Genomic DNA, 14,788 nt, shown 5'->3' on the forward strand with positions numbered 1-14,788 from the left:
GTATGAGGCACAAAATACAAGATATGTTTTTTATACCGTTATTCATTGTCTTTATGCTAATAAAGTGTTAGTCAATAATTGCTGGTCTACGTTCCTTTTTACTGGAATGCTACTACAGATTTCAATCATTTTTTTTTTTTTTATATGCTTTTCTTCTCTTCTCTTCTTTTAGTTTTTTCTTGCCGTTCTTTTACGTCGGTTCTTGATTTTCTGTCGTTCGTTGTCGTTTCGTGTCATTTGTTTTGAGTTTTAAAATTGAGGTTGACTCTTTACAATTTTTGTTGCGCCATCGGGGCAATTTTGATGATGTTTTGCATCTGATCTGGGTGTTGTTGTTTTCTTCGCCGTCTCGTTTCTTTGCTCGATTTCGACCCGAGGACAAGGAATTGATAGTGCAATTGCTGTTGTTTTCACTACTCAATAATCCCTGTGCTCCTTCCTCTGCTTTCGATTTTGGCTTTCAGCGAGTTTGGATCGGTGATTATTACTACCTGTGAGTTGGTTTTCCTTTTCTTTCTTTTATGTTTCCGATTTTGTTAACGTTTTCTTATTATCTGTTTTTAGCCGATATCCTGGATATGCGAGATACCGCGATCTTTATCCTCAACATCTCGCTAGGTTGTTGTGGTGGTTGGAGTCAGGTGAGGATATTTTCTATCCCACTTCTCGATCTGCGGTGTTTTTACCGGAATGCCTGCTGGAGGAATTCGAAGATTCTGTCTAATGAATGCAATTTGTTGTCGTAATGTTTTCATTTTAGTGTTTTTGTTGTAGTAGTGGTAATAAACTGTTGTTGGTTCTTCAATTTTGTTTTGCTTCAATCTTATTCATTGCCAGAAGCCTTTCTCTTGCGGCTTCTTATACATTTCCAGTCTTCAAATATGTTTCTCCTATGTTCATCAAACGCGTAATCCCGCGGGGTGTTTCCATTGACATCAGTTACGTCTGGATCTGCTCCGTGTTCCAATAAGATATTTGTTATGAGATCTTGCCTATACATTGTGGCTAGGTGTAGAGCCGTATAGTTTCCTGGTTTAGTCGTTTGATTGATGTTAATGTGAATTTTCCTTTCACATGCTGCCCTAGCGAGAGTGTTGTTTCCATGTTTGGCGGCATAATGTAGGACGGTGCTGTTGTCTTTTGCCATTTGTGCAACGTTGGAACTTATCCACAAATAACTGGCCACTTCTTCATGCCCGTAGGCGATGGCGACCATTAGTGGTGTTTCTCCAAGGCTATTGTATGATGAAAACTTGTATTTGTGATATCGTAATATCCTGATCAAGAGTTTGTTATTTTCTGCTGCCGCTCTATGTGCGATGGTCTGGCCATCCTCTTTTTTATATCTGGGTCAGCTCCGTAGTCTAACAGTAAATCCGTTATGTCCAGTTTTCCCGCTTTCACGCTTGTATGAAGTAGTGTTTTGTCGTTAAATTTCTGGTTTAGAAATTCTGCCCTCGGATGGTAATCCCATGCAGCGGGTCCTAACTTCTGGATGATACATCTTCTTATTTCTTCCCTTGGAGCGTCTATCATTTCAAGGAAAATTTCTTGCTCACGTAGTCGTGTGATGGCTTGTGTTCGTTTCTGCACGGCATCTGCTCTTGCTGCCGATAAAGTTGGGTGCGTTTTCATCGCACAGTTACTACATTTAGGTAATGTTTCTTGTTCTGTAGCATTTGGATTAAATTCAAACGTTGGTGGATAAAAACCATAATCACCGAAGAGCCCATCTCGTTGCGTTTCACTGTCCGTTTCACTTTCACTTTCAATCACCAAGTAGTTTATTTCTGGTTGGCTTTCACTATCACTTGCTTCATTACGTTGCACTGCGTCTTCACTGTTCTGTTCCATCATTTTTTTTTTTTTTTTTTAGTTTAAACTTCCACTTTTACTTAACACTTGTGTGTTTGGTGGCTGTTTAAGGACAATTCACTTGAAGTTTTCATATTTCGAGTTTTTAATACATTTACTACTTTCCCCTTTCACCCAAAATAAAAACTTGTTAAGTTTGTTTTTTTTTTTTTTTTTTTTGTTTTTTTGTTTTTTTGTTTTTTTTTTTTTTTTTTTTTTTTTTTTAATGTTAGTTGTTTTTAGATTCAACTTCTGTTGAGCATCTGCAAAGGTCTTCCCATACCATTCCATAACCCACAACATAAGTGCAAGTCGTGTGTTTTCCTGTGCATTTGCGAGCTTGATCGGATTCCCAGTTTTCTTCCATGACTGATAAATATTACGTTGTTTCGGTGCGCTGGGTTGAGCCGGGCGTGATTGTGTGGGTCTTTCCATGGTAAGAGGTGTAGGAGCCGTCATCCTAGTGAACGGTTGCTCTATTATTTCTTCCGGTGGTTGAGTGCCTGAATTTGGGATCATTGAAGTTAATTCGTGCGCTTCTTCCGTATTTATTCCATATCGTCTTAATCTTCTAGCTTGTCAAATTTTTTCCATGATTCTTGTAAAAGGGTCACAAATGATCAATATGCGTAGGGATATGATGAATACAATGAATCCTATGATAGATAGGATAAGAATTTTTGATGTGTCGAACCATGAGAACATGGTTCCTATCTGATTATCCTGTTTTTCTGACATCACTATGTCAGAAACAGATTTTGAATTTGATTCCTGCATTAGGCCTACTAGATCGTTTATGATGTTTAGTTGCTCCATTTCCATTGTTTCATGCGCTGGATGGCTCTTCAGACTGTAGTCGAAATCATTCAGGTGCAACTCTTCGAATTCTGTGATGAGGTCTAAGTTCGGCATGTGAATGCTTGCTTTTTTGTTTTACCCATTCTCCATTTGTTGAATTGTGTTCCCAGGTGTGATGGAATCCATTTAAATTCACCAAATGAGTTTTTCCAAAAGCAATCGGAATATGGATGTATGGACCATCCATCTACTCCGATTGTGCAGTTTTTGTCTTCATAGGTGAAGAATGGTTGAAATCCACATTTTGATTCTTTTGCGGAGATGAAAATCCGTTTGGTTTCACATTGTTGGAGCGTCATCGCTTGTCCGAAGCCTTGCAGTCTCGTACAGATGGGTAATCCGAGCGCTGAAGCAGCAAGAATTCCGTTACTTTGAGCTAACATCACCGCTTGAGTTTTCTTTATCGTTGATAGTTGACAATAAACGTCGCGAATTTCTTTTGCAAGTTTGTTTTCGTGTTCTGTTTCTATACTTATTTTATATTGCTCATGCATTTTTGAAATATCGAATTTAATTTTGTCGCCGAATTCTTCTATATTTTGGGGTAGACCGCTTTCTGTTTCGTTTTTTATTGGCACCTCCGGTACTTGTTCTAGGGTTAAAGATGCTGCCTCGGGTATTTCTTGCTGAGATGTTTTTTCAGTGTCATCAATAATTTCCATTATTGCATCCTCCGTAATGGTGTGATTTTTCGTGACTGGAGGATCTTCAATTTTTTCAGTTGTTGTGAGAGGTGTTGTTGAATTGCTTATTGATTCAGTTGTTGTTGTCGCTATAGTTGTCGTTGATGATTGTGTAGTGGACGTGGTTTCAGTTGTAGTTGATGGCAATGTAGGTTCAGTACTTGGAGTTGTAGGCCTAGTGGTTGTAGTCGTTGGCTCAGCAGTTGTAGTTGTAGCTGTGGTAGTTGTAGTTGTAGGCTTATTTGTTGTAGTTGTAGGCTTTGTTGTCGTAGTTGTAGGCGTAGTAGTTGTAGTCGTAGACTTTGTTGTTGTAGTTGTAGGCGTAGTAGTTGTAGGCTTTGTTGTCGTAGTTGTAGGCGTAGTAGTTGTAGTCGTAGACTTTGTTGTTGTAGTTGTAGGCGTAGTAGTTGTAGTCGTAGACTTTGTTGTTGTAGTTGTAGGCGTAGTAGTTGTAGTCGTAGACTTTGTTGTTGTAGTTGTAGGCGTAGTAGTTGTAGTAGTAGGCTTATTTGTTGTAGTTGTAGGCTTTGTTGTTGTAGTCGTAGGCTTAGTTGTGGTAGTCGTAGGCTTAGTTGTGGTGGTCGTAGGCTTAGTTGTGGTGGTCGTAGGCTTAGTAGTTGTTATAGGCCTAGTTGTCGGTGGTGTGCTTTTAACGGTCGTTTTTATGGCTGTTGTGGCTATTGTTGTTTTAATTGTGGTTGTGCTTAATTTTGTAGTTGGTTTTACTGTCGTTGTGGTGCTTGAAGTAGATGAAATAGATTTTTGTGTGGTGGGCGTGGTTAAGTTTTCGTTGTTTGCTTTACTTTCTCTTTTGAGAAGAGGGGGTATAAGTGGGAGTTGTGTTCCGTCCAATGATTGTTGAGTGTGAAGCGCTATAATGGCTGCTGCTGAAAGCGTCCGTATTTGGTGCGGGTTTCGATATTCGAAGTTAAACTGTTGTTTTCTACTTGAACCGTGGCAATGTCCTAAACTCAGACGTCCTACTTTTAGTGTGAGACATTTTCTGTCCGACGCCGGTGAATGTAGGCCAGTTCTGTCTGTTGCCATGAGCTGTCCTGTGTGTTCGAAAGTGCCCCAAATTGAACTGGTGTTGGCACATTCCTGTAGAATAAGCATTGTTGTGTTTGCCTTGACGCAAGCGTTAGTGTTGAACGGTCTAATGGTGAAATCAGACGTATACTCGAAAGCTTGGCCTTTGGTAGTGGCTCTACTGCAGTTTCCTACGGATACTTGTGATTGCACCAGGGGATCGTTACTTGTGATAAATGTTTTTAGTTCTTCTTGACATTTTGTCCAATCTGTGTCACAATCTTCCATGGTTAGTTGTTGTTCAAGCCCATGATGTGTGACACATTTTCCGTTTGCATATTGTCCGTTCTTCAACAATCCCCAGGCGATCATGTCCCAGATGATGTTTCCACTGCCGTGATTTGCTTTCAAGATACCGCCAAATATGGGTGAGTTGATTGTGGTTGTAATTGCTCTTCGTTGTTCTAATCGGACTTCTTGAATATCCTGCAATGTTACGTCGGGAAAATTTTCTATAACATCCGGATTGGTATTTATTGTTTGAAAGAACCACTGCTGGTTTTTCCTGGTATCTCCTTCCAAAGCACACTTTTCCAATTTTAAGGTTTCGTCGACCCCTACGGTAAGACACATTTCTGATTCTTGGGAAATTAGGTAGCTGTTCTCTTTTTCTAAAATCCATCTCGTTGATTCCTCTGAACAGGCTGCAGCAAATACGTAATCGTGTGTTGTCTCCGTGATGCAGATATGAGTATTTTGTACGCGTATCGTTTGGTCGACAATGTACTCGAATTTTGATCCTGATGGGAGAGGGTCGTCCTTTGAAAGTTGACTGTACGTTGTCAAAGGGTTTCTGCTTCCGGACTCGTAAGTAATGTATATTGTTGTATCCTTTTGTACGTTTTTTCCATCTTCCTTGATTATTTTTGGTCTTCTATGTGCCAATCTTAGAGTTCCCCAGGCGTATGAAATACTGTAGAGACGAATCCCAAGTTGTTCGTCTTCGACTTGAGTGTCGAAGAGAAAGTGAACTTCTTGAAGAAGAGAACGTTGTGGTCTGGATTTGTACAACTCTCTGTAGTCTTCGCACACGGGTGTGGCAAGGTTGGTATTTTTAAGGCAGGTTGCGATTGTGTTCTTGAACATTTCATACAAAATTTTTGTTGTTTCTGTAGGAAACGTCAAATACGTTAGAGGGATTCCAACCACTTTATGTCCTACTGGTGCGATATCCTTATCTGGTTTGTTAAGAAAAGATATTTCAATCTGCCGACTGGTGTCGTAAAGGCGGCTGGAATTATCCGACTCCGGTTCTCGAGGAAGTTCCAGGTATCCTTTCCCTTTTAGTAACGTCTGAGTGTATGAACTGTTTGTTGTTCTTTCTCCCCACACGATTGTATTTTGATTTTGGATGAATTGTCCTTCCTGTTGGGTGGTGTTAAGTAATCCGAAAGGGCTTTCGATTGGACTATCTGGTTTCTCCTGACGTAGCGTGATCTGTTCCGCTACACAATTTAGTGTTTGGTATTCCTTGATGGCGTACCATTTACCTTCTCCTGTAGGAGTGGCTGTGAAACTGAGTCCCGTCGGTCCGGTTTGCATATTATTGTTGCCACATTTTTTATCGTTGACCATCCGCCAACACTCCAAAGGGGTGATCAGTATTGTTTCCTGGGAGTAAACTGTATCGAAGGATCCGATCCAGAACGATCCGGTTATTTTCTTTGTTTTAGTCCACTGTCGACATGTCCATCCTTTCCAAGTGGCTGCTGGTTTTTGTTTGGTTACTAAGGTGTAACTAGTTGGTATCCTTGGTAAATGTTGTGTTTCTGGTTTTTCATTGTCACAGTAGTAAGGCAATTCGAAGTCTAGGATTCCTCGTATTTTCATGTTGTTACAGTCGCAGATGGATGCGTAGATAGGGTAAGTGGTTAAGTGAATGAAGGAGGCAAAGAAGGAAGAGTAATGTCTGCATCTGTGAAAAATGAAAATGTTTAGTAATCCGGTCCTTGATATCGTCTTCTTAAGTGGTATTGATGATTCGTTATAGGATCGTTTCGGTTTTGGTTACGGTAAAGGTTAGGTATTGTATGGTTTTTTGGTTCTCCTTCGTTCCTGCGTGGTTTGATGTTCGTCTTCACCGGATGTATCAGCTGCTGCTTCCTTGGTCGGCCTGGTCGGCGTTGGTGAATTGTTGGTTGTCGTTGGGCTTCAACATTTTCTGGTAGGTTTTGTATTATTTCTTCTTCCTTAGTTGTTTCTTGTTTTCTTGGTATGTAAAGTTTGAGACGGTTGGTATGCACGATAGATTTAAGTTTTTTGTTTTCAGTGTGCTGGATCTCGTAGTTGATATCCGAGAAGCTTCTTGAGATTTGAAATGGTCCGTTCCATCGATTTATGAATTTTCCTGCTGCTGGTGGCGCCTTCAGTAATACGTAGTCACCTATGTTGTATTTAATAGTTTTCGTGGATACGTCGTAGTATTTTTTCTGTCTTGCTTGGGATTTGAAGAGATGTTCTCTTGCCAGTTTTTGAGCTTTTTCCCATTGCTGTGAATACACCATACTAGTATCTTCATAGGTCTCGTATCTTCTGTTAATCTTGATATCATTAGGCATTATTGGTTCTCGTCCGAAGAATAGAAAGAATGGTGTTTCTTGAGTTGAAGCTTGTTTTGCTGTGTTGTAAGCAAAAGTAACGAACGGAAGGTATTTGTCCCAGTTAGCAGGTTGGTCGGAGACATAACAAGCTAGCATGTCACAGAGAGTTCGATTGAACCTCTCAACTAATCCATCAGTTTGTGGATGATAGGCCGTAGTCCTTATTTGTTTGACTTTCAATAGTTTACACACCTCTTGTATTAGACTGGATAGAAAGTTAGTACCTTGGTCTGTTAGAACTACTTCTGGAGATCCATATTTAGTAAATATTTTATTAACTAAAATCTTCGCAATTGTTTGGGCAGTTTGATTTCTCATTGGAACTGTAAAAACAAACCTACTGGCATAATCTGATATAACTAATATATATCTGTATCCCTTAGCGCTTTCTTGAATTGGGCCCACTATATCCATAGCGATCCTTTCCCATACTCCTTCAACTAAAGGCAAAGGGTGCAATGGTGCTTTACTTCCACCTACCGCTTTTCTCTTATTGCACATCAAACAACTTTTAACGTATTCTATTACGGAGGTACGCATGCATGGCCATGTGTACTGTCTTTGAAGTCTAGCCAACGTTTTTCCTACTCCTAAATGTCCTGCCAATATGTGATCGTGATTTTCCCTTAAAATTTGTGGCACCAGTCTTACTGGCGTTACAATTCTGCTTTTGGTATCTACTAATAGTCCTTTGTCGTTTATTTTAAATTTATTTTTAACTTCCTTACTTGGATTGGCCTTTGCCATTTCTTTTAATATTGTTCTGCAATACTCATCTTTGTGTTGGAGTTCTATCCATTTTTCCGTGTCCTTAGACTGATTACTTTCCGTTTCAAAAATTACTTGCTTTGTTCTACTTTCCTTGGTTTCGTTTTTTACTTCTGGTTTCTCTTTTGTACCTGTTGACCTTGTTTCTACTTTCGCTAGCGGCACTATTGGGGTGCGACTAAGTGTGTCAGCATTTTGGTGTGACTTTCCTGGTCGGTACCCAATAATGATATCAAATTCTTGGATCTTAAGAGCCCATCGAGCTAATCTTCCTGCTGGTTCTGTCTTACTCATTAACCATTCTAAAGGTCTATGATCTGTAAATACGGTAAACTTACGCCCGTATAGGTACGTCCTAAACACGTCGATGGCGTGGATTATTGCGTATGCCTCTTTCTCTGTGGTTGACCACTTGGCCTCGCGGTCGTTCAGATGTTTAGAGGTATAGGCTATGACGACTTCTACGTCGTCTGATTTACGAAGGTCCTGTCCGTCGGACTCCGCTAAATCCGCTGATTGAGGTGGAGGTTGTATTTGAGCCAAGACTGCTCCTATTCCATATCCTGAAGCATCCGTGTAGATGATAAATTCTCGAGAAAAATCCGGATAACCTAGAACAGGTCTAGTGATGAGACAGTTCTTAATACATTCAAAGGCGTCCCTTTGTTCCTCCCCCCATTTCCAGTCCGCTGACTTTCTAGTGAGCGCAGTTAGTGGATGGGCTTTATCAGCAGAAGCCCTAATAAATTTTCTGTAGTAGCTGGCTAGACCTAAAAATGAGCTCAATTCTTTTACGTTTTTGGGAGCGGGATATTTAACAATCGCGTCTAACTTTTTTGTACTTGGTGTTATTCCTTTCCCGGATACGATGTATCCTAAATAGTCTAATTTTTCTTTAAAAAATTCGCACTTCTTCCTTTTCAACTTTAAACCTGCTTGCTTAAGGAGTCTAAAAACTGCTTCCAAGTGTGTCACATGATCAGTAATTGAATTACTGAACACTATGATGTCATCTAGGTAAACCAATGCGAATTTGTACAATACCGTTTTCAAGATGTTATTCATTGCTCTTTGAAAGGTGCTGGGTGCATTTGTTAAACCAAATGGCATTCGATTAAATTCGTATTGGCCAAATTCACAAATGAAAGCTGTTTTGTGTTTATCACTTTCTTCTATTTCTATTTGCCAGTAGCCGCTTAGTAAGTCCAATGTAGAGAAATAAACCGATCCGCACAACGCGTCAATTGTGTCATCTATCCTAGGTAGAGGGTACTTATCCTTAACCGTAATTTTGTTCAAAGCTCTGTAGTCGATGCACATTCGCATCTCTCCATCTTTTTAGGTACCATTACTATAGCTGCAGCAAAAGGACTGTGGCTTTCTCTTATTATTTTGTTACTTAGCATTACCTCTATTTTAGTCTTAACAACAAGTTTTAGGGATTCGGGTGTTCTTCGCAGTCTTTGATTAATGGGAGCGTTATGGCCTATGTTGATGTGATGTTTCACTTGTGTAGCTAGACCCAAGTCGGATTCTTGGTCTGCGAAAAGATCTTCGTGTTTCTTTAGTAAAATTTCAATTTTAGTTTGTATGTCGTCTGATACATTGAGTGCTTGTTCTTCTTTTTCAACAATCTTAGCTATCTGCTTAGTTTTATTATTAAAGTCTAATTGAGTGAAGGATTCTAAATTACGATAATCTTGTTGTGTAAGATCTTCGTCTTCTCTATCAATCGGGATTAGTGGTATATGGATGCCTGCTTTGCTAAATGTTACGCTATAAATGGGTATGGTATTGCTTCCAAAATTATGTTCTACTCCAAAGTGATCATAACATATTTGACGATTTCTAGTGTTAATCTTCACATTATTGTTAGATAAGAAATCTAATCCTAAGATGCATTGTTCATTTAAGTTGCTCATAACATAAAAGTGGTGGTTAATAATATGGTTATCATTGATAATAACTGAAAATTCAAATTTCCCTATCGATTTAAGTTCTTGTCCCGACACCGTTCTAAAAATAGGAGGATTCACATTTTCTACTTGTTTTAAGTGCTCATTACACTCTAGAGTATCCAATATTTTACTGGATACTAAACTAGCGGCTGCGCCAGTGTCCACTAAAGCTATGATTTCCTTATTAAAAATTCTAACGGGAATACGTATCAGTTTTGGAATTTCTACTTCTACATCTGATCCTAAATTGTATGTTAGTTGGGAGTTACTAATTGGTTTTATGGTGTTTATCGAGGACCTTGGTTGTTGGTACGTGCCATATCTGTCCAACATTCTCTTGCAATATGTCCTCTTCGGTTACACTTGTAGCAGGTTATCTCTCGATTTTCAGTTGTTCGAGGGTTGTTGCTAGTGTGTTGTTGCTGCTGTGGATGTTGGTTGCTGTTATAACGTGCTTGTTGTCTGTAGTTGTTTGGTCCGCTGTAGTTTCCTTGTCGGTTAAGGTAGTCGTTCCGATATGAGGGACGTTGGTGAGATGGAAATCTGGTTTGTCTGTATCCTGAAGGATTATAATTTCTTCGTCCTGACGAATTGTAATCTCTGCGGTAGGGGCTGTTATCTCTGTTCCTACTTAGACTTCTTTCTCGACTTGATTCTCGGCTGTTATGACTGTCGGCAAATCGCACTCGCGAATCACGTGATCTTGAGTAACGTTCACTTGGACGTGGTCTTCTGTTTTCGTATTGGTCAGTTGCAGCTATGGTAACGTCGTTTTCCTGTGAGGATCCACGTTTCGTATTAGTACATTTTAATTCTGACAGAGCATCTGATAATTTTTGCTCAAGTAGTTGGATTTTATCGTCTTGTTGTTTTTCGTGATGCGTTATCCCTGCTATAACAGCTGACATCTCCTTGTCGTCTGTAGCTTCTTTTGTGTGTAGAATTTTTTCAGAAATGAAAAGTTGTTTACATAATGCGTCAAAGTCTTCTGTGTTTTCTGGCATTCGTAGGTAAAGTTCTGCTTTATACTTTGGTAGTAATCCTTGTAGTAGGATTTTGCTTTTTCTGTGATCCCTCATCTTTTTCACTTTGTTTAGTAATTGTCCTTCAATAATAGTTTGGTTATGGTCAGCCCTTTCTTCTTTACCAGCGATGGTATCGTAGAGATTATTTAACCTTGATACAAAAGCTCTGCAGTTTTCTTCCGGTTTTTGAGTTAATTTTGAAAGTTTTTTCTCCAGCGTAGCTAAGTCGTAGGTGTCTTGAAATCTTGTTATTAGTGCTTCTTTCCAATCCTGGTAATTTAGATCATCGCCTTCTTCCTCGGCGTAGTTTTCATGCCATTCGAAGGCTTCGCCTTTCAATCGGTCAGAGAAGAAACGTATCTTTTGATTGTCGTCCCATTCATTGTTTCGTGCTACGTGTTCGGCGCCGCGTAACCACTCTGATATTAGTTTATCAGTGCTTTTTTCTTTAAAGATTGGAATAGCCTTTTTGTCTTCTCTGGAGAATAGCTCTCCTAAAGCCTTTACTATTGGCTGAGTGAAGTACCGGTTCACTTTCTTTGCGTCTTCGTCGTCCTGCTCAGTTGCTGGAATATCGCCATCCTTGGGATTTTTCTTGGAGGTATTCACGAACGTTTTTTCCGAAGTGTCCTCGTCGTCGTGTGTTACGCCCATGTCGGCCTTCTTTTTAAACTGTTGATTTTCTTGCTCCAAATAGATGATTGTTTTGTTTAAGTGTTCTATCTGTGTTTTGAGGTTTTCTATTGTTTGTTCAAAATCGTTTGTTTGTTCTATTTCCAGCTCGTAGTGGAGTGACTTGTCTCCACTGTCTGTCGGCAAGGTTAGTTCGTTTATATCTCCCACTAGTTTGGTTATTTCTCCTGGTTCGTCCTCGTCTAGCCTTGAGTCGTTGGAGTCTTCAGTCTCGATGAATTTAACTTGAAGTTTTTTGTATTCTTTCACCCGGTTTTCTAGAATTATTATTTGATTTTCTTGTCCTCGTACCCGATCTTGTAGTTCTTGAAGGTCTTTTTCAAGGTTTTTGTTCTTTGAAGTGAAATCTAGCAGGTTTTTCTTTAAATTGATTTTCTCTGCTGAGGCCTTGTCGAGTCTGTCTGCCAAAACTTTTATCTCTTTCTGGAGCTGCTCTGCTGTTTCTGATACTTGCTTTATCTGGTTTTCCGCACTGCTGAGTTTCTGGATCAGTCTGGTCTTCTCACCTTCAAGTTTGTTAATTATTTCTTGCCCTTCGGTCTCGACAGCTGCGTTGTTTTCCTCTTTTCTTTTGAGAAGATTCTGCAATTGACTCTCGGTTGCTAAGGTGGTTTCAAGGTTTTGTTCTAGGTCGGCGATTCGGGAATTGGCTTTTTCAAGGGAGTTTTTCAGAGCCTCGTTGCTTTCTTGAAGTTGCTCTAACGAACTGCTTAAAGTGTATTTGGAACTCTTTGCCTTCTTTTTGTTACTCTCCAATTGTTTTTGCGCGTTTGAAAGTTCAAATTTTAGCGTAGTTATCTGCTTTTTATCTTCAATTAGTGCGATTACTGACTCTTTCTGCAATACATTGATGGTACCGAACAAAAATTCTTTTTCTTTCCCGTGCAATGTGTGTAGCTGTTGGAGTAAACTATCGAGTGTTCTGGTGTTCCCACCTCGTACGACTATATCGTCTTTGAGTGTTTTAGTAGCATTAGCAATGGTTTCTGCTGTCACACCATCTGTTACTTTTAAAGTTTTTTCTAGAAGGTAATAAGTGTAAAAATGCAGCGAATTTTGCGTCGCCTGACTTGCTTCTTGTTTCTGTGTTTGTAACTGCTGGATATTTTCAGTTGTTGAGATTGTCTGGTATGCTTTACTTCTTTCTAAGTCTTGCTTAAATTCTAAGTCTATTAAGGTCTTCCAATTGTCCAAAAATTGTTCTCGATGGTGACTTAGGTTTGGGTCTTGGTCGGTTAAATCAGATTCTTGTAGTACGGGGTATAAAGGTAGTAGTGTGTTCTCGTTGAGAGCAGTCTTTTGTACATGTGAATCAAACGGCATTCGCTTACCTCGATGATGTTCCGATGTCGGTTGCTTGAAGACTTGGTGATAGAAGCGTTGAATACTTGCAGCTGGCGAATGAAGCACAGATCAGAAACTTTTCTTCCAGAGTCTCGTTGTTATTCTTGTTGTCTCGTTGGGACCTCCAAATGTAATAGTTTCTAGACTGTGTATTTGACAGTAAACTAACTCTACTTAAGACGATACAACCATGTGCTTATATACCAAGAGATTGAAGGTTAAGAAGGGAGGGGTTTACAATAACTTTTACTTTTATCATTAACTATTATCCGCAGGGAAGGTTGCATTCGTGACGACCTTCTTGCTGGGTGGGGCTGCTGTTGCTAGGAGGAGTTGCTGCGGTCTATTACAATACACTTCTGGGAATCTAACCATATCAATATTGGCTAGATAATATAAGTTTAAGACCTATAAAGCTACTTAAAATTTTTTCCAAAAATTAGAAAAACAATGACATTTGAAGAAAAATTGTTTTATTTCCGCATGAGTATTGAACAATTAAACTTAATGATGCCAGCGCAACACCTTTCCACTACGCTGTTATTGACATAATGCGACTAGTATGAATAGCAGTGTAATTTTACATCATCTGCAGCAGTATACTGTCCGGAATTAGCAACACGGGGACTTATGTAAAAAAAATGAGAATGCAATCGTGAATTAGATGAAGATTTTTCCTAAAAAATAGACAACAAATTGAATTGTCTTGTAAAAGCAATTTCAGGGAATGTAACCATATAAATATTACTTAGGATAGTTTAAGTTTAAGACATACTAAGCGACTTAAAAAATTAACAAAATATACGCGCAAAAAGGAAAAAACTAAATAAATTTTGTATTTCAAAGAGTATTGAACCATTGATCTTGGTATTATGAGGCCAACACCTTACCGCTGAGCTACCACACACATTCATGTGGATATAGCATCAAAAACTAGGTATCTTTTCGCCGCTGTGTAACTTTCTTCTCCATAGTCTCCGTTCTGGCAGCATGTTTACTACTGCAATATAAAAAAATGTATAAAAATCTACTGTTTAAAAAATTTTGTTAAAGAAAACACTTACTGTTTAGTGACTGTTATACAGCCTTCTGCACTGACTGCAATGCATTGACAGTTGTAACGTTACGCAAACAAAAGCGAATTCACTGCCTAGGATTCGTCAACCAGCTAGGTAACAATTACGCAAATTAATTTTTTTAAACTGTAATAGAATCAAATGAAAAAGCCACTATACCACGTATCAAATTTTGACAGAATTTTGTACAAAATTTGGGGACGATTGGTCATTCAGGGAAGAAACGTATATGGAAATACATAATGGACATTAAACCTTCTGAGATCTACTACTACTACCCTACCCCCTATACCCCACACCCTAAAATTGTTATAGTCCTTCGGTATATATACATATATACCCTCAGGGATAAATTTTGACTGTAAAATGTTAGTTTTTGAGGGAACGTCCTTTCTTTTGACAGTTAACACAGCTAAAGGAACATTCCACGCCAAAAACACCAATCGATGGCGCGTCAAAATTTAGATTTTGATAAAAATTGGAGTATGTATTGGAAAATACAACAACAATTTATTGTCCAATTTTTGGATTTTTAATTTAATTAGTTTAAGAGTTATTGCGATGTAATGTTATTCATTTTGCCGTGAAGGCAGAAAACATTTTTATTTTTCTTTTCTCTTATTCTTGCCTCTATTTTTCACTCGATTGCGATTTTACAAATGTCAATCAATTCCTTATTACTTTTTTAATATAGCTCTGTGAGAAATTGATTCACTTGACGATTAAAGGAAAACTAGGCCCCTACGTTGTGTACTTTAAATAAACCTAGTCGTAAATGAAAGCAAAGGGAGTTTTTTATTGAACAATGAGAAAAAAATAGAGTGAGCCAAAGACTTCGAA

Source organism: Daphnia magna, linkage group LG2 (genome assembly GCF_020631705.1).
Source record: "Daphnia magna isolate NIES linkage group LG2, ASM2063170v1.1, whole genome shotgun sequence".
NCBI lineage: Eukaryota > Metazoa > Arthropoda > Branchiopoda > Diplostraca > Daphniidae > Daphnia > Daphnia magna.